This window comes from Delphinapterus leucas, unplaced genomic scaffold (assembly GCF_059928025.1).
Source record: "Delphinapterus leucas isolate spDelLeu-1000000601 "Yukka" unplaced genomic scaffold, BTC_Dleu_Yukka2 spDelLeu_asBTCV2_sq25, whole genome shotgun sequence".
In the NCBI taxonomy this organism is placed as follows: domain Eukaryota; kingdom Metazoa; phylum Chordata; class Mammalia; order Artiodactyla; family Monodontidae; genus Delphinapterus; species Delphinapterus leucas.
The window spans coordinates 4,761,207-4,780,227 of NW_028322234.1; the positions used below are offsets into that span (position 1 = coordinate 4,761,207).

The following is a 19,021-nucleotide window of genomic DNA, read 5'->3' on the forward strand; positions in this document are numbered from 1 at the left end:
ATTCTCATCAATACTCAGTGTTGTCCAACTTTTATTTTTCTGATTGGATTGATGTACAATGTCATCGCGTTGTGCACAGATTTGCATTTTCCTCATTAATAAGGAGACTGCTAAACCTCTGTGTGCCTACTGGCCACACGTGTTTTTGTTTTTGTTTTTTTCTGAGAAAGGTCTCTTTATGTCTTTTGCCCACTTCCATCCTGGATTATTTCCCATCTCTTTAGCAACTTCTAAAATTTTTTAAATACCTCCTTTCCATAGATCCTTAGTTGACAACATTTGTGCAAACGTCTTCTCCAGATTTGTGGACCTTTTAAACTTTCCTTAGGCATTTCTTTTCATGAACTTTTTTTCTTTTCATGAGCTATTCATTTTAATGTAGTCAGAAGCACTCCTTTTTGTCAGTCTTTTTTGTACAGTTATCATCTGGATATCTCATATAAGAAATTTTTCTGTACCCTAAGATTCACTATATTTTCTTCTAGAGTATTCCATTTGAAGTTTAAGTCTTTACTCTCCTTTTGGAGTTGATTGTCAAAGTGATATAGATAGAGAATTAGGGCTTCCCTGGTGGCGCAGTGGTTGAGGGTCCGCCTGCCGACACAGGGGACACAGGTTCATGCCCCGGTCCGGGAAGATTCCACATGCCACGGAGCGGTTAGGCCCGTGAGCCATGGCCGCTGGGCCTGCGCGTCCAGAGCCTGTGCTCCACAACGGGAGAGGCCACAACAGTGAGAGGCCCGTGTACCGCAAAAAAAAAAAAAAAAAAAAAAAAAAAAGTGATATAGGTAGGGAATCAATAACCTTTTTCCATAAGGATAACTAGTTTGTCCAGCTCCATTTACTAGACAGTGCCTTCTCTACCCACTAACACGCTATGTACTTCTTCCATTCAACAGAATTTCATTCATGCCAGAGTCTAACACAGGGCTCTGTGCCAGGACCCAACTATAGCATTAAAGGATACTTTGTTTATTTTTATAATGTATGAAATATACATGATAATACGCCATGTACATTATGGGAAACCCTCCTGTTTCTTCTTCTTCTAAAGAAACTTTGGTCTTTTCCCCTTGATCTTCCATATAAACTTAAGGATCCAGGTTCCTTCCTCCCTCTCTGTGTCCCCCTCCTTGCTGTCTTGCCTTGTGTCCCCAGAGCCCCTTCTGATAGTTTGATTCACTCATCAGATGAGACCCCGTGACCCACCAGAGTGATCCATGCCCAAGGTTGAAAATGTGGCAGTCAAGTATAAGTCTCCTAACAATGAAAGATCAGAAAGACAAAGAAAATTTAGAGAAATGTTTCTCCCTCATTCACTGGAAGCTTTGAAAGCTCACAGCCTTCCTCCTTCCCTGTCCTCTGTGCTCCCCTGGGTGTCTTGGCTAGGTGACCTCCCAGGGGTCCTCGGAGACCGGCCTTTCCTAACCCCTAGTACCTCTCTGCCCTCTCCTTACTCACTGAGCCTCTGGAAGTCACACTCTTGTATTCTTCTTTTGTGGGAAATGCTTGTGCTGTAGAGAAGAATGTAAATATGGTTGCTATGGTTTCATTCTCATTTCCTGGAAATGTGGGTTCTGAACTCTCAACCAGATCTTCTTGCAAGAGGGGTGCAAGTCAGAGGCTGTTGTACTCCCTGCTGCCTCCCACCCTGGGCCTCATTTCCCAGGCAGGACCCTGGGCCTCATTTCCCAGGCAGGACAGTTTGCCAGTCCTTGCTCTCTACTGTGTCTGCATTTCCCTGGATGAGAAGAGTTCTGTGGAGTGTCCTGTGCTAGGGGCTGCAGGGAGCACTTCACCAGACTCAACATTTTCTGCTGTTTTAGTGGAAACATTCCAATCTGATCTCTGACACCAGAAATGTCTTTCCTCTCTGACACTGGTGAGTAAGCAAACTCTTTGCACTTGCAGTGATGAGATGCTTGTTTTGTGTTTGGAGGCCTGAGAGGTAGCCTTGGCTGGTGGAGAGCTGTGGTTTGGTGCAGAAGGCCTGGTCATCCTTTTCAGGTGGTTAAGAGAGTGAGGGAGGGCTAAGAACTGCCCAGGGCTAGGGCAATAGTGGTGAGAATGGGAGAAGTGACTGGATTCTGGATACATTTATTAGGTTGCAGGACTGGGGATGTGAAGTGTAAGAGAGAAGATTATGCAGACAGCCCCATGTGCAAATGAGGGGTGGCATTGATATTACCTGAAAGGGATAAGACAAGGGAAGAGAGGGATGGGGGCTTGAGACAGGTTTGGCCTTGTTCAGTTACTAAAGGTCACCCTAGACATACAAGCGGGAGATGTTGTATGAACAATGGGATATTTGGGTCTGAGGTCAGAGGAGAGGCCTGCGGTAGAGATATAAATTTGGGAGTTGCCAGCACATAGGTGGTGCGGGACAACATGGGACAGGTTAAGGAACTTAAAGGTGCAGCAGGGCTGGGACTGAGTCTGTCATAGGGTCAGGTAATCAAGGCTTATGTATTCATTCTGACCTAAAGAGCTGAGGCTCGGGGTCTAGGACTTCAAAGCAGAGGAAGACAATTCACAGGGTAATGGGAAGAGCAAATGCTTGGTAAACAAGTATGTGACCCGCCATGTAGAGACAATGGGACACAGAGAGGAAGGTGAACATATAGACCGTGGTAAATTTCCCAGTCTACATGCCTAGCTCATATTCTTTTTAGTTACCTCTGGTGACAGCTCCCTTCTCGGAACAAGCCCGCCATCTAAATGCTTTTAAGTATTTAAGGGGGAGATAAAAAGGACAACTTTCTGAGTCTTCTGTTCCTTAGAAATAACCAACCCCAAATAATCCTTACACCAGAGAAATATTTTGGAGTGGCAATATGTGCTCCCCTACACTGGTCACTCTTCTGATTTTTCTTTCACATTTGAAATGAAATGGCTTCTCATTGTTCAATTTTTTACTGAATTGCTTGCCTGGACCCTAGCCTGGGTGAGACCCCTTGAATAGCACAAGCTTTATTCAAGGGCTAAAGAAGGGAGAAGCAGCAACTTGGCTTGCAAATCAACTTCTCAACCCAATTTGGGTGGAGATACCATATGTTTTGGAGGGTCGAGGTGAACAGGAGGGAACTGGAAAGAGAGGGAGGAATATTCTTTACTTACCAGAGAACAAGGATGCGGTTTGGATGGGAAACTGAGGCAACACTCCTTTTCAGTCCTTGTATGGGCTTTTCCGGTTGTTGTTATGGCAATAGTCAACTGTCCCGTTGCTGGTGGATGTGTCATTTAGCATGCTAATGCATTACAATGAGCATATAATGAGGCTCAAGGTCCACTGGAAGTCAAATCTTTTGCCATCTTGGGCCCAGTTGGTTCTAACCAGATCTTGCATTTTTCTTTGCAGCTTCCTCCAGAAACTTAGATAAGAGCAATTGGTTTCCATTCAAGGGAGGGGCAGGGATATGATTCTGCGGGACCAGTCTGGAGTGTGGAGTTGATGAGAGACGTGTGCGATGTGTATGCAAACCTAGAAGTTGTCGGTGGGTATACGGAACAAGTACGCTTCCTTAAGGCTGCACATCTCGCCTCTCTTTAGGGTTCCCAAGGGGAGACATTGTTTGTAAAGGGCTGTTGGGAAGGCTGTGCTTAGCCCCTGGATTGGCTAGTTTCTTCTAGGGAAATGACGGGAGTGCCCGTTTTCAAATTACCTTGTTTTCATGACTCAATCCCACCTTGACAATCTCTCTCTCCTTTTCCTAAGCCCATTACTCTCCCCATCACAGACTACCACAGTCTTTTCAATTTAACATAGTTCTCCACAATTCATCTTCAGTATGTTTATTGGTGTATATTAATGTATACATGTATCCATGAGAACTATATAGTAAAGGTATATGTGGATCCCTTAAGGTGTCCACAAAAGGTATTGAGCTTAAAGTCTGTGTTATAATAAAAATACCTATTTGGTCTTGGTCTGCAATTCCTGGAAGGAGCTCCTAAAACACTTGAAATTTCCAGAGTGATAGGAATTTCTTTTTTAAGCTAATGAGATGACTGGGGTGGGGAGACGACAGAGCATCAGGATGGGGGCTGGGGGCCAGAAAGACCAAGCCAGGGTTAGAGGGTTGGAACTTTCAGCCCCTTCCTTCCTTTCCTTCCCCACAACCTCCAGGGAGGGGAGGAGGGCTGGAGATTGAGTTCAGTCATCAACGGTCAATGGCTTAATCAACCATGCCTGTGTAACAAAACCCCTAACAAGATCAGTTTCTGACTTTCTAAACTCAATATTATTTGGGGCATCTATGTGGATGCTCGTATGTCTATTTTATTTTTTCTGACACAGCAGTCAGTCAAATGTATATCCCACTATTTATTAATTATAAAAAGGACATGGTATTACCTAGAATACAGGCAAAGCTGCTGTAAAAGAGGGACTCAAACACGGAGACGGAGAACCAGGGAAGCCTTACCCTCCCTCTGAGGGCAGTGCAGAGGGGAGCAGACTTCACAGCCGGGTGCTGGTTTCGTCTCGGTCAGGTAGTGCTCAGGCCCGGCCCATCTTCACAATCCACCATCTCCATGCCCTTGTCCCCATCTGTGTGCTTGTCTTTAGGGGAACAATCTAATCTTCTCTGATGATCACATCAAGCTTGGCCCACATTTCACTTGGTTCTCTCACTCCTCTGTCTCTCCCCTGGAAAATAAGCTCTATGAAATCAAGGATTTCTATTCCTGGAGCTCCAGGACTGGAACAGTGCCTGGCACAGAGCAGACACTCAATAAGAATTTGATTAGAGAATAAAGGAAAGAATAGAGAATGATTTTGCTTAGAGAATAAAGGGAGGATTTGCTTCTAGAATAAAGTAAAGGGAGGGCGAATTTGACAGTCCACATGCTGTTTTCATTCCCCCTGTGATCGCTTTGAGCTTACTGAGACCCCCTTTGTAAGCAAGTGATAGCTTCTGAAGATATGATCTCAATGTTGCTGATACTATGTTTTCACAAATCACAGAGCCTTCACGGTAGAGGGGAGGAAAGGCTAGGTTTTAGCCCGTAGAGTGAGATGGGATACAAATATCCTTAAACACAGTTATTCTCTGTTTAATCAGTTAAATGGAGGCCACACAGAGTCTCAAGTTAATAACTGTGGTTTGCAGTCAGTCTCAATGTGAGCCATGGATACAGGACTTTTCAGTAAGCTCAGAGCCATTCACAGCACCGGTGTCATTTTTGACACCACTTGAGCGCTAAGCCTCCATTAAATTTTTCTTGAAATAGTAGGATTGGTCACCATCTAAGAGTTTGTTCATAAACTAACATGTGGATACATCAATTTAAAGTAAATTTTAAATTTGGTTCAGCCACTGTGGAGAACAGTATGGATGTTCCTTAAAAAACTATAAATAGAGCTACCATATGATCCTGCAATCCCACTCCTAGGCATATATTCAGAGATAAACATAATTTGAAAAGATACATGCACCCCAGTGTTCATAACAGCACTATTTACAATAGCCTAGACACGGAAGCAACCTAGATGTCCATCAACAGATGAGTGGATAAAGAACTGGTATATATACACAATGGAATATTACTCAGCCATAAAAAAGAATGAAATAATGCCATTTGCAGCAACATGTATGGACTTAGAAATTATCACGCTAAGTGAAGTAAGCCAGACAAAGACAAAACATCATATGATATCACTTATAAGTGGAATCTAAAAAATGGTACCAATGAACTTATTTACAAAACAGAAATAGACTCACAGACATAAAAAATAAACTTATGGTTACCAGAAGGGAAAGGGTGGGAGGGATAAATTAGGAGTTTGGGATTAAAATATACACACTACTATATACAAAATAGGTAACAAACAAGGACCTACTGTATAGCACAGAGAATTATAGTCAATATCTTGTAATAACCTATAAGGGAAGAGAAAGTAAAGAAAGAATATATATTCATATACATACGTATAACGAAATCACTTTACTATACACCTGAAAGGAATACAACATTGTAAATCAACTATACTTCAATAAAAAAATTTTTTTAATAAATTTTACAACAAGCAGACAGAAGGTGACATGTGGAGAAAGCCCTAATTTCACAGGACTGCTCCATGATTGTTTCTAGGTGAAAGTTTGGGCAACTGTCCACTCCTTCCCAACTGCTCCTAATGCTGGCTTTACATTCTCCCTCAGCCACGAGGAAACTGGGTCTAGAACAACCCAGCTGAACTCTGACCTAGCCAGTGGGCATTTCCTTTCTCAGAGTCCGCCGGGCAAACCTCTGGGCTGTGCTTTGGCATGGTCATCCTTTCATGGCCACAATCTACAGAGGTTGCTTCCCCCTGCAGAGATCCACTCGCCTCAGTCAGCTGCACATTTCTAACAAGCCCTGAAAAGGCTCAGTATCACCCAAGGGGCCCCCAGGCGAACTGTCCTGCAGGCTGTGCTATATGTCCTCATGATCACATGCCCATCACCAACTTCCCTAAAATATATCAAAATTTATTTTTCCCCTCTGAACTCACTTCCTCCTCCTGTGAGCCCGACAAGATGGATCTTTTATTTAACTTTATATAATTTATATTTTATTGAGATTATAATTGACACATAATATTCAGATGTGCAACATAATGATTTGATATTTTGTATATTGCAAAATGATCACTGCATTGTCACCACACAGTTACAATTTTTTCCTTTGTTGAGAACTTTTAAGATCTAGTCTCTTAGCAGCTTTCCAATACATATACAGTATAGTCACTATGCTATAGTCACTACGCTATAGTCACCATGCTGCACATTACATAGCCATGGTTTATTTATTTTATTACTGGAAGTGTGTACCTTTTGACCACTTTCACCCAGTTTTACTGACCCTGTAGTGACCATCCCAGGTCTGTTCTCAGACTCCTGTCCTGACAAAGGCTCACGTGATCACAGGGGACCTAGGACCAGAATGTCTGACTGTGAGTTATGCATTCAAGGGCATCAGGCCTCAGCCCACACTGGGCACTGTGGCCACTCCAGCCCAGAGCCTATCAAATGGGATGCTAGACTCAGAGTGACCCTCACCATGGGGAACAGCCCCACCCTGGGGAACCCGGGAATGGGTGGAGCTTTGTCACCCACCACAAATGTCCTCATCACTGCAAGGGCCTCCTAGATTTAGTGGTATTTTTTATTTTACTACTAAGACCTTTAATTGAGTGTCTATAAGTGTTCATCTGCATCCATAGCTAGTTGTCAAGTTCATTTGTGAGCTTGTGTCTTTGCCCTGCAGTTCTTTCTACCTGGAATGCCAGTCTCTCTTGTGCCCACCCCCTCCCTTAAGGATTCCTCAATTTTTCTCCCATCATAATACTGTCTCTACACGTCAGATCAAATATTTCTCTGATGTCCCTAAACTAAGGCAGGAGGGAGAGATGTATGACTGACTGCTGACTAAAGAATATATATACATTTGGAAAATACTTAGATTAAAAAAAAAAGAAAAGAAAACACTTTAGTTATATGTATAATATAATGATCACCTACACAGTGAACAACCATGCCCAGAAATAGAACATCTTCAATGACTTATACCTACTAATGTGTTCCTATTTATTCCATGGTCTGTCACCAGCCCTTGGGTAACAACTTCATGAAGTATTAATTTATGATTCCTTTCTTTCATTCATTGTGTTATCACTTACATATGCATGCCTAAACAATATTTTGTTGTATTTTCTTGAATATTTCTTTAAAGAGTATTCTACTTTTTTCCTCCTATTTTTTCTTACTAATTCTACTAAATTCTATTTATTTTAAACAGTACTGTGTTACTAAGATTTATTTATAAAAATGGATCATTCCTTTCAGTGCTGTAGAGCTCAATTTATTTATCCATTCTCTGCAATGTCTATCCTCTCCTTTTTCACAATTATGAAGACTGCTGTTAGGAACACTCTTTACATGTCCCCTGTAAATTTTTGCATAGTGACTCATAGGAGCTATCGTAGGAGTGCAAATGTTCCAAGGTGCATGAATGTACACTTTTACACAGTTAAGCCATATTGTTTTTCCAAAGTGATTGTATTAATTTACATTCCCAGTAGCTATATTTCAGAAATCCTATTGATCCGCATTCTACCTAATACTCCAGTTGAATTGATGTACAATGTCATCTCATTGCACACAGATTTGCATTTGCCTCATTACTCAGGAGTCTGGTAAACATTTTTTTTTAACATCTTTATTGGAGTATATTTACTTTACAATGGTGTGTTCATTTCTGCTTTATAACAAAGTGAATCAGCTATACATATATATATATATATATATATATATCCCCATATCTCCTCCCTCTTGTGTCTCCCTCCCACCCTCCCTTTTCCACCCCTCTAGGTGGTCACAAAGCACCAATCTGATCCCTCTGTGCTATGTGGCTGCTTCCCACTAGCTATCTATTTTACATTTGGTAGTGTATATATGTCCATGACACTTTCTCACTTCGTCCCAGCTTACCCTTCCCCCTCCCTGTGTCCTCAAGTCCATTCTCTACGTCTGCGTCTTTATTCCTGTCCTGCCCCTAGGTTCTTCATAACCTTTTTTTTTTTTTGTAGATTCCGTATATATGTGTTAGCATACGGTATTTGTTTTTCTCTTTCTGACTTACTTCACTCTGTATGACAGTCTCTAAGTCCATCCACCTCACTACAAATAACTCAATTTCGTTTCTTTTAATGGCTGAGTAATATCGCATTGTATATATATGCCACATCTTCTTTATCCATTCATCTGTCGATGGATACTTAGGTTGCTTCCATGTCCTGGCTCTTGTATTAGAGCTGCAATGAACACTGGTTCATGACTCTTTTTGAATTATGGTTTTCTCAGGGTATATGCCCAGTACTGGGATTGCTGGGTCATTGCTGTGTTTAGTTTTCTAAGGAACCTCCATACTGCTCTCCATAGTGGCTGTATCAGTTTACATTCCCACCAACAGTGTAAGAGGGTTCCCTTTTCTCCACACCCTCTCCAGCATTTATTGTTTGTAGATTTTTTGTTGATGGCCATTCTGACTGGTGTGAGGTGATACCCCATTGTAGTTTTGATTTGCATTTCTCTAATGATTAGTGATGTTGAGCATCCTTTCATGTGTTTCTTGGCAGTCTGTATATCTTCTTTGGAGAAATGTCTATTTAGGTCTTCTGCCCATTTTTGGATCGGGTTGTTTGTTTTTTGATATTGAGCTGCATGAGCTGCTTGTAAGTTTTGGAGATTAATCCTTTGTCTGTTGCTTCATTTGCAAGTATTTTCTCCCATTCTGAGGGTTGTCTTTTGGTCTTGTTTATGGTTTCCTTAGCTGTGCAAAAGCTTTTAAGTTTCATTAGGTCCCATTGGTTTATTTTTGTTTTTATTTCCATTTCTCTAGGAGGTGGGTCACAAAGGATCTTGCTGTGATGTATGTCATAGAGTGTTCTGCCCATGTTTTCCTCTAAGAGTTTTATAGGGTCTGGCCTTACATTTAGGTCTTTAATCCATTTTGAGTTAATTTTGTGTATGGTGTTAGGTGTTTTTTTGTTTTTTTTGTTTTTTTTCTAAAAGGTTTAACTCTATATTTGGTCTGTGCAGGGGCTGCGACAGGGCCTGGGGGCCTCGTCACCCGTCATGTTCCCCTGACACCAGGCCACCTGGGCCACTAGACCCGGTGCCACCCCAGCTCAACCACAACCCCCACGGAGGGCGGGGACAGCCTGTTCGCTCTCAGCCAGATGCTGCGCCCAGTGCTGAAGCCCCGTCAGGGGCCACCGCGGAGGCTCCGTCCTCTTCCCTAGGCGGCCGGTTTTTTTAACGATTTTTTTTTTTTTTTTTTTTGCGGTACGCGGGCCTCTCACTGTTGTGGCCTCTCCTGTTGTGGAGCACAGGCTCCGAACCCGCAGACTCAGCGGCCATGGCTCATGGACCCAGCCGCTCTGCAGCATATGGGATCTTCCCAGACCAGGGCACAAACCCGTGTCCCCTGCATCGGCAGGCAGACTCTCAAACAATGCACCACCAGGGAAGCCCTAGGCGGCCATTTTTAAACGCAGCAAGCTCAGGCGGATGCAGGCTGCGTGCACAGCCAGGCGGGGAAAAGGCACGCTCTGCCCTGAGAGGATGGTACGGCCCCAAACAGGTCCCTGATAAAACGTAAGAAAAACACTTGCGAAAATGTACCCATGTGTATGGTGGGTATGGTGTTAGGGAGTGTATGGTGTTATGTGTATGGTGTTAGGGAGTGCTCTAATTTCATTCTTTTACATGTACCTGCCCAGTTTTCCCAGAACCACTTATTGAAGAGGCTGTCTTTTCTCCATTGTATATTCTTGCCTCCTTTATCAAAGATAAGGTGACCATATGTGCATGGGTTTATCTCTGGGCTTTCTATCCTGTTCCATTGATCTATATTTCTGTTTTTGTGCCAGTATCATACTGTCTTGATTATTGTAGCTTTGGAGTATAGTCTCAAGTCCAGGAGCCTGATTCCTCCAGCTCAGCTTTTCTTTCTCAAGATTGCTTTGGCTATTCAGGGTCTTTTGTGTTTCCATACAAATTGTGAAATTTTTTGTTCTAGTTGTTCAAAATGCCATTGGTAGTTTGATAGGGATTGCATTGAATCTGTAGATTGCTTTGGGTAGTATAGTCATTTTTACAATGTTGATTCTTCCAATCCAAGAACATGGTATATCTCTCCATCTGTTTGTATCACCTTTAATTTCTTTCATCAATGTCTTATAGTTTTATACATACAGGTCTTTTGTCAGATTTTTCATCATTAGTGTATAGGAATGCAAGAGATATCTGTGCATTAATTTTGTATCGTGCTACTTTACCTCATTGATTAGCTCTAGTAGTTTTCTGGTAGCATCTTTAGGATTCTCTATGTATAGTATCATACCATCTGCAAACAATGACAGTTTTACTTCTTCTTTTCCGATTTGGATTCCTTTTATTTCTTTTTCTTCTCTGATTGCTGTGGCTAAAACTTCTAAAACTATGTTGAATAATAGTGGTGAGAGTGGACAACCTTGTCTTGTTCCTGATCTTAGAGGAAATGGTTTCCATTTTTCACCATTGAGAATGATGTTGGCTGTGGGTTTGTCATATATGGCCTTTATTATGTTGAGGTAAGTTTCCTCTATGCCTACTTTCTGGAGGGTTTATATAATAAATGGGTGTTGAATTTTGTCAGAAGATTTTTTTGCATCTATTGAGATGATCATATGGTTTTTCTGCTTCAATTTGTTAATATGTTTTATTGCATTGATTGATTTGCGTATATTGAGGAATCCTTGCATTCCTGGAATAAACCCCACTTGATCATGGTGTATGATCCTTTTAATGTGCTGTTGGATTCTGTTTGCTAGTATTTTGTTGAGGATTTTTGCATCTATGTTCATCAGTGATATTGGCCTGTAGTTCTCTTTCTTTGTGACATCTTTGTCTGGTTTTGGTATCAGGGTGATGGTGGCCTCGTAGAATGAGTTTGGGAGTGTTCCTCCCTCTGCTATATTTTGGAAGAGTTTGAGAAGTATACGTGTTGTCTCTTCTCTAAATGTTTGATAGAATTCGCCTGTGATGTCATCTGTTCCTGGGCTTTTGTTTGTTAGAAGATTTTTAATCACAGTCTCAATTTCAGTGCTTGTAATTTGTCTGTTTATATTTTCTATTTCTTCATGGTTCAATCTTGGAAGGTTGTGCTTTTCTAAGAATTTCCATTTCTTCCAGGTTGTCCATTATATTGGCATATATTTGTTTGTAGTAATCCTTCATGATCCTTTGTATTTCTCAAGTGCCAGTTGATACCTCTCCATTTTCATTTCTAATTCTATTGATCTGAGTCTTCTCCCTTTTTTTCTTGATGAGTCTGGCTAATGGTTTATCAATTTTATTTATCTTCTCAAAGAACCAGCTTTTAGTTTTATTGATCTTTGTTATTGTTTCCATCATTTCTTTTTCATTTATTTCTGATCTGATCTTTATGATTTCTTTCCTTCTGCTAACTTTGGGGGTTTTTTTTCTTCTTTCTATAATTGTTTTCGGTGTAAGGTTCAGTTGTTTATTTGAGATGTTTCTTGAGGTAGGATTGTATTGCTATAAAGTTCCCCTTAAAGCTGCTTTTGCTGCATCCCATAGGTTTTGGGTCATCGTGTTTTCATTGTATTTTGTTTCTAGGTATTTTTTGATTTCCTCTTTGATTTCTTCAGTGATCTTTTGGGTATTTAGTAGTGTATTGTTTAGCTTCCATGAGTTTGTACTTTTTACAGACTTTTTCCTGTAATTCGTATGTAGTCTCATAGCGTTGTGGTCAGAAAAGATACTTGATGTGATTTCAATTTTCTTAAATTTACTAAGGCTTGATTTGTGTCCCATGTTATGATCTATCCTGGAGAAGTTCCTTTAGCATTTGTTGTAGAGCTGGTCTGGTGCTGCTGAATTCTCTTAGCTTTTGCTTGTCTGTAAAGCTTTTGATTTCTCTGTTGAATCTGAATGAGATCCTTGCTGGTTATAGTAATCTTGGTTGTAAGTTTTTCCTGTTCATCACTTTGAATATATCATGCCACTCCCTTCTGGCCTGCAGAGTTTCTGCTGAAAAATCAACTGATAACCTTATGGGGATTCCCTTGTATGTTACTTGTTGCTTTTCCCTTGCTGCTTTTAATATTTTTTCTTTGTATTTAATTTTGTTAGTTTGAGTAATATGTGTCTCAATGTGTTTCTCCTTGGGTTTACTTGTATGAGACTCTCTGTTCTTCCTGTACCTGGCTGACTATTTCCTTTCCCACTTTAGGGAAGTTTTCAACTATAATCTCTTCAAATATTTTCTCAGACACTTTCTCTTTCTCTTCTTCTTCTGGGGCCCCTATAATTCTAATGTTGCTACGTTTAATGCTGTCCCAGAGGTCTCTGAGACTGTCCTCATTTCTTTTCATTCTTTTTATTTATTCTGTCCCACATTATTTATTTCCACCATTCTATCTTCCAGCTCACTTATCCATTCTGCTTCAGTTATTCTGCTATTGATTCCTTCTAGTGTATTTTTCTTTTCAGTTACTGTATTGTTCATTTTTTTTTTCATCTTTAGTTCTTCTATGTCCTTGTTAAACATTTCTTGTATCTTCTTCATCCGTGCCTCCATTCAATTTCTAAGATCTTGGATCATATTTACTATCATTACTCTGAATTCTTTTTCCATTAGATTACCTATTTCCTCTTCATTTTTTGTCTTGTGGGTTTTTACCTTGCTCCTTCATCTGCAAAATATTTTTCTGTTATCCCATTTTGTTTAACTTACTCTGTTTGTGGTCTCCTTTCTACAGGTTGCAGGGTTGTAGTTCCTCTTGCTTCTGGTGTCTGCCCCCTGGTGGGTGAGGTTGGTCAAGGGGTTTGTGTAAGCTTCCTTGTTGGAGGGACTGGTGCCTATGTTCTGGTGGGTAGAGCTGGTTCTTCTCTTTCTGGGGGCCAGTGCCACAACAGAGGGTGTGTTTTGGGTGCCTGTGAGCTTAGTACAACTTTAGGCAGCCTGTCTGCTAATGGGTGGGGCTGTGTTCCTGTCTTGCTGGTTGTTTGGCCTGAGACATCCAACACTGGATCTTGCAGGCTGTTGTGAGGAGCTGGGTCTTGGTGCTGAGATAGGACCTCTGGGAAAGCTCACACCAATTGATATTACCTGTGGCCAGGAATTCTCTGGTGGTCCAGCAGCCTGGACTCAGCACTCCCACCATGGGGGTTCAGGCTTGACCCCTGGCCAGGGAACCAAGACCCTCCAAGCTGTGTGGTATGGCAAAAAAATAAATAAATAAAATAACAAACAAAGAGACAAACAAAACACAAGGCAAATAATAAAAACAAACTAAACAAACAAAAACAGAAAAACAACAAAAAAGAAAAGAAAACAAACAGAAAAAACCCAAGACAAATACTAAAAACACAACCAAGCAGAAACAACAATCAAACATACCACACAAAAAAGAAAACAAAAATCAAGTAAACAACTAAACACAAAGACCAAAACAAACAGTAAAAACAAAAATTAAAAAAACAAAAATAAAAAACAAAAAATTTTTAAGGCAAACAAAAAAAACACACAAAAACGACAAAAAAGTTGAAAACAAAACAAATACAAAAAATTTTAAAACCCAAAAAACAAAGCAACAAGACAACAAATAAAAATAAAAAATATATTAAAATAAATATAAAACAAATAAAACAACCACAGCAAAACAAAACAAAACCAAAAAGTAAAAATTTTTAAAATAAGAAAAAAAATTCCCTGGGACCTCTGCTATCAGTGTCCTTGACCTCACAGGAGCCACAGCCAACCCCCCGCCTCCCCACGACACCCACCAAGACCTCTACGTATGTGTCTAGACCCACTGTGGGTACTTTGGGGGCAGCTCAGACTCTGACCTGGCCCAACTCCAGCATGTGTGTGCCACCAAAATCCACAGCTGCTAAAGCTAGACCAGTCTCAGTTGTGAGAACACTCATTGTCCATTCATATATTCAGCAGACGCTGGGTTTACCAGGCCAATCATTTGGGTTTAATCCATGGCTTGTACAGTGGTGCCAAGAGATTTTAGTTCCTCTTCCTTAGTTGCACGGCTGCTGAGCTTGGGGCTCACCTTTGGTTTTGGCCCCACCTCTGCATGTGGGTCACCCTCAGGCCTCTCTTCCCTGCCCAGGCGAGAAGGGGTCAAAGGCAGCAGATGACTGGGGCACATTTGCTTGCTTACGTGTGAGGGTCAAGAGGCTGCTACAGACAGGGACATGCATACTTTCTCAGGTGGGAGAGGGATAAGGCAGCCACGACTGGGGTGCACACGCTCACTCCAATGGGATTCCCCCTCTAGTGCCTGAGGAGGCAGGGGCTGGTTGGAGGCTGAGACAGACTGAGGCGTGTTCGCTCTGGTGGGAATCTCTCCCAGTGCCTGCAGAGGCGGGCTGGCATGTGGGGAGAGAGTCTGCAGTGGTGGCTGCATCCCTTGTGCAGCATTCAACAATGGTCCCTTACTCCCAAGGCAGACATCACTTCCTCCAGGAGCATTCCCAGCTGTGGAATTCCTCACTCCTGACACCTCAGGCTCTCTCCGTGCTGCCAATATCAGTCCTCTCTCTGGTCCACTCTCCTAATCCCACACTTCAGCGCCCAGCCCCTGCCAGCATTGGCGGACAGCCATCTCAGGCTGGGGCACCTAGGGCTGTGGCACAGACTGCCTGTGCAAGTCTCACTCTGTCCTGCCTGCCACAGACTGGCCTCTGTACTTTCTTACACTAGTCCCCAAAGCCCCCTCTCTATTTCAGCGTATCTCGCCACTGGTGAGGGTGTCTCTCTGGGTGTGGTAACCCCTCCTTTCCTTCAGCTTCCCACCAAGGGTGTGGGTCCCATCCTGTTTCCTCTTTTCTTTTTCTTCCCTTTCTCTCCTTCGTCCTACCCAGTTATGCTGGGATCTTTTCCTGTCCTTTTAGGTCTCCAAGGCCCTCTGCTAGTGTTCAGCAGGTGCTCTGTGCAAATTTTTCCACTTGTAGTGGTATTCTTGATGTATTTTGGGGGAGAGGTGAACCCCAGGTCCTCCTATTCTGCCATCTTGATCTCCTTGAATTACTACAGCTTTGAAATCAGGAAGTGTGGTGCCTCTGTTTTGATTCTTCTTTTTCATGATTGCTTTGGTTATTTGGGGTCTTTTGTGGTTCCATACATATTTAGCATTTTTTTTCTATTTGTGTGATAAATGTCATAGGGCTATTTGATTTTGGATAGCTGAGACTGTCAGGAAAGCAAGTGATGAGGAAAAGTTGGTAAGAAGGTGTAGGCATGGCAAGAGAGACAGGTGGCAAGAAGCAGGAAGGCAAGGAAGTTCCCAAAGTTTACTTTCCTTCCAGTCACCCATTTCTGGTTCTGATCCCCATGCATCCCTCATGACCATTTTCAGTGGCCAAAGTCTGTGTTTCTCATTTGCACTCATCCTCAAGTCAGTGTTTTTCAACTTGACCCTTCTCAGCTGCTCCTGGCTCAAGCTGGCTTGTCTCCTGTGGCTTGGATGCATTAAAGAAGACCTTTCTAATTTTTACTGGAGTAGAGTTGATTTACAATGGTGTGTTAATTTCTACTATACAGGAAAGTGAATCAGTTATACATATACGTATATCTATTCTTTTTCAGATTCTTTTCCTATTTAGGTTATTACAGACTATTGAGTTCCCTCTGCTATACAGTAGGTCTTTGTTGATTATCTATTTTATACATAGTAATGTGTATATGTTAATCCCAAACTCCTCATTTGTCCATCCCTCCCCCATCTTTCACCTTTGGTAACCATAAGTTTGTTTTCTAAGACGGAGTCTGTTTCTGCTTTGTAAATAAGTCAATTTGTATCATTTTTTTAGATTCCACATAGAAGTGATATCATATAATATTTCTCTTTGTCTGATTTACTTCACTTAATATGATAATCTCTAGGTCCATCCATATTGCTGCAAATGATATTTACCTCATTCTTTTTAATAGCTGAGTCATATTCCGTCGTATATATGTATCACATTTTTTTCTATGTATGGTAATGTCAAAATATGTAATACATTTTCTCACATATTATTTTTTTTAATTTTTAAAAATTTTTATTGAAGTATAGTTGATTTACAATGTTGTGCTAGTTTCAGGTATACAGCAAAGTGATATCATGATATTTGTCTGTCTCGGACTTACATCACTTAGCATGAAGATCTCTAGGTCCATCCGTGTTGCTGCAAATGGCATTATTTCTTTTTTTCTGGATGACTAATATTCCATTGTATACATGCGTATATTCTTTATCCATTCCTATGTTGATGGACATTTAGATTGCTTCCATGTCTTAACTATTGTAAATAGTGCTGCAATGAATATTGGGGTGTATATATCTTTTTGAATTGTGGTTTTCTGCAGATATATGCCCAGGGGTCAGATTGCTGGATCATATGGTACTTCTATTTTTAGTTTTTTAAGGAACCTCCATACCGTTCTCCATAATCGGTGTACCGACTTACATTCCCACCAACAGTGTAGGAGGGTTCCCTTTTCTTCACACCCACTCCAGCATTTAATGTTTGTAGATTTTTTTATGATGGCCATTCTGACTAGTGTGAGGTGTTACCTCATTGTAGTCTGGATTTGCATTTCTCTAATGACTAGTGACGCTGAGCATCTTTTCATGAGCTTTTACCCATCTGTATGTCTTCTTTGAAGAAATGTCTATGTAGATCTCAGACCATTTCTTGATTGTGTTGTTTGTTGTTTGTTTGTTTTTTATATTGAGCTGCATGACCTGTTTGTATATTTTGGAGATTAATCCCTTGTGGGTCACTTCATTTGCAAATATTTTCCCCCTTTTTGTGGGTTGTCTTTTTGTTTTGGTTGTGGTTTCCTTTGCTGTGCCAAAGCTCTTAAGTTTCATTAGGTTGAATTTTTTATTTTTGATTTTATTTTCATTACTCTAGAAGGGGGTCAAATAAGATCGTGCTGCAATTTATGTCAAAGAGTGTCCTGCCTATATATTCTTCTACACTATAAGTGTTTATAGTATCTGGTCTTACATTTATGTCTTTAATCCATTTGAGTTTATTTTTGGGTATGGTGATAGAGAATATTCTAATTGCATTCATTTACATGTAGCTGTCCAGTTTTCCCAGTACCACTTATTGAAGAGACTGTCTTTTCTCCATTGTATATTCTTGCTTCCTTTGTCATAGATTAGTTGACCATAGGTGCGTGGGTTTATCTCTGGACTTTCTATCATGTTTCATTGATCTATATTAATGTTTTTGTTCCAGTACCATACTGTTTTGATTACTGTAGCTTTGTTGTATTGTCTGAAGTCAGGGAGCCTGATTCTTCCAGCTCCATTCTTCTTTCTCAAGATTGCTTTGATATTTGGGGTCTTTAATGTCTCCATACAAATTTTAAGATTTTTGTTCTAGTTCTGTAAAAAATTCCCTTGGTAATTTGATAGGGATTGCATTGAATCCATAGATTGCTTTGGGTAGTATAATCATTTTAACAATATTGATTCTTCCAATCCAGGAACATGGTATATCTCTCAATCTGTTTGTGTCAACTTTGATTTCTTTCATCAGCATTTTGTAGTTTTCTGAGTATAGGTCTTTTGCCTCCTTAAGTAGGTTTACTCCTAGGTATTTTTTTTCTTTTTGATGTGATGGTAAATGGGATTGTTTCCTTAGTTTCTCTTTCTGATCTTTCATTTTTACTGTATAGGAATGCAAGAGATTTCTGTGTATTAATTTTGTATTCTGCAACTTTACCAAATTCATTGATGAGCTCTAGCAGTTTTCTGGTAGCATCTTTAGGATTTTCTATGTATCCTGTCATGTCACCTGCAAACAGTGACAGTTTTACTTCTTCTTTTCCAATTCATATTCTTTTATTTCCTTTTCTTTCCTGATTACTGTGGCTAGAACTTCCAAACTATGTTGAATAACAGTGGCAAGAATGGGCTTCCCTGGTGGTGCAGTGGTTGAGAGTCCGCCTGCTGATGCTGGGGACACGGGCTCGTGCCCCGGTCCGGGAAGATCCCACATGCCGCGGAGTGGCTGGGCCCGTGAGCCATGGCCGCTGAGCCTGCGCGTCCGGAGCCTGTGCTCCGCAACGGGAGAGGCCACAACAGTGAGAGGCCCGCGTACCGCAAAAAAAAAGAGTGGCAAGAATGGACATCATTGTCTCGTTCCTGCTCTTAGAGGAAATGCTTTCACTTCTTCACCATTGTGAATGTTTGCTGTGAGTTTGTCATATATGGCCTTTATTACATCGAGGTAAGTTCCCTCTATGTTCACTTACTGGAGAGTTTTTATCACAAATGGGTGCTGGCTGCATCTACTGAGATGATCATATGGTTTTTATATTGCAATTTGTTAATGTGATGTATCACATTCATTGATTTGCCTATATTGAAGAATCTTTGCCTCCCTGGGATAAAATTCCACTTGATCATGGTGCATGATGCTTTTAATGTGTTGTTGGATTCAGTTTGCTAGCATTT

General features: G+C 41.0%; 1 long non-coding RNA gene across 3 annotated transcripts in view; it reads left to right on the forward strand.

Moving 5' to 3' along the window:
* Positions 1–1,542: 1,542 nt before the first annotated feature.
* LOC111166700 (uncharacterized) overlaps positions 1,543–19,021 on the forward strand; it is a 34,430-nt gene continuing 16,951 nt past the window's right edge. Inside the window, exons 1-2 of one of the 3 annotated variants that reach the window (XR_016391459.1) lie at positions 1,543–1,882; positions 3,359–3,494. This is a non-coding gene — a long non-coding RNA (uncharacterized LOC111166700). The remainder of the gene's footprint in view (positions 1,883–3,358; positions 3,495–19,021) is intronic. The other 2 variants (XR_016391461.1, XR_016391460.1) reach the window with 2 other exon arrangements.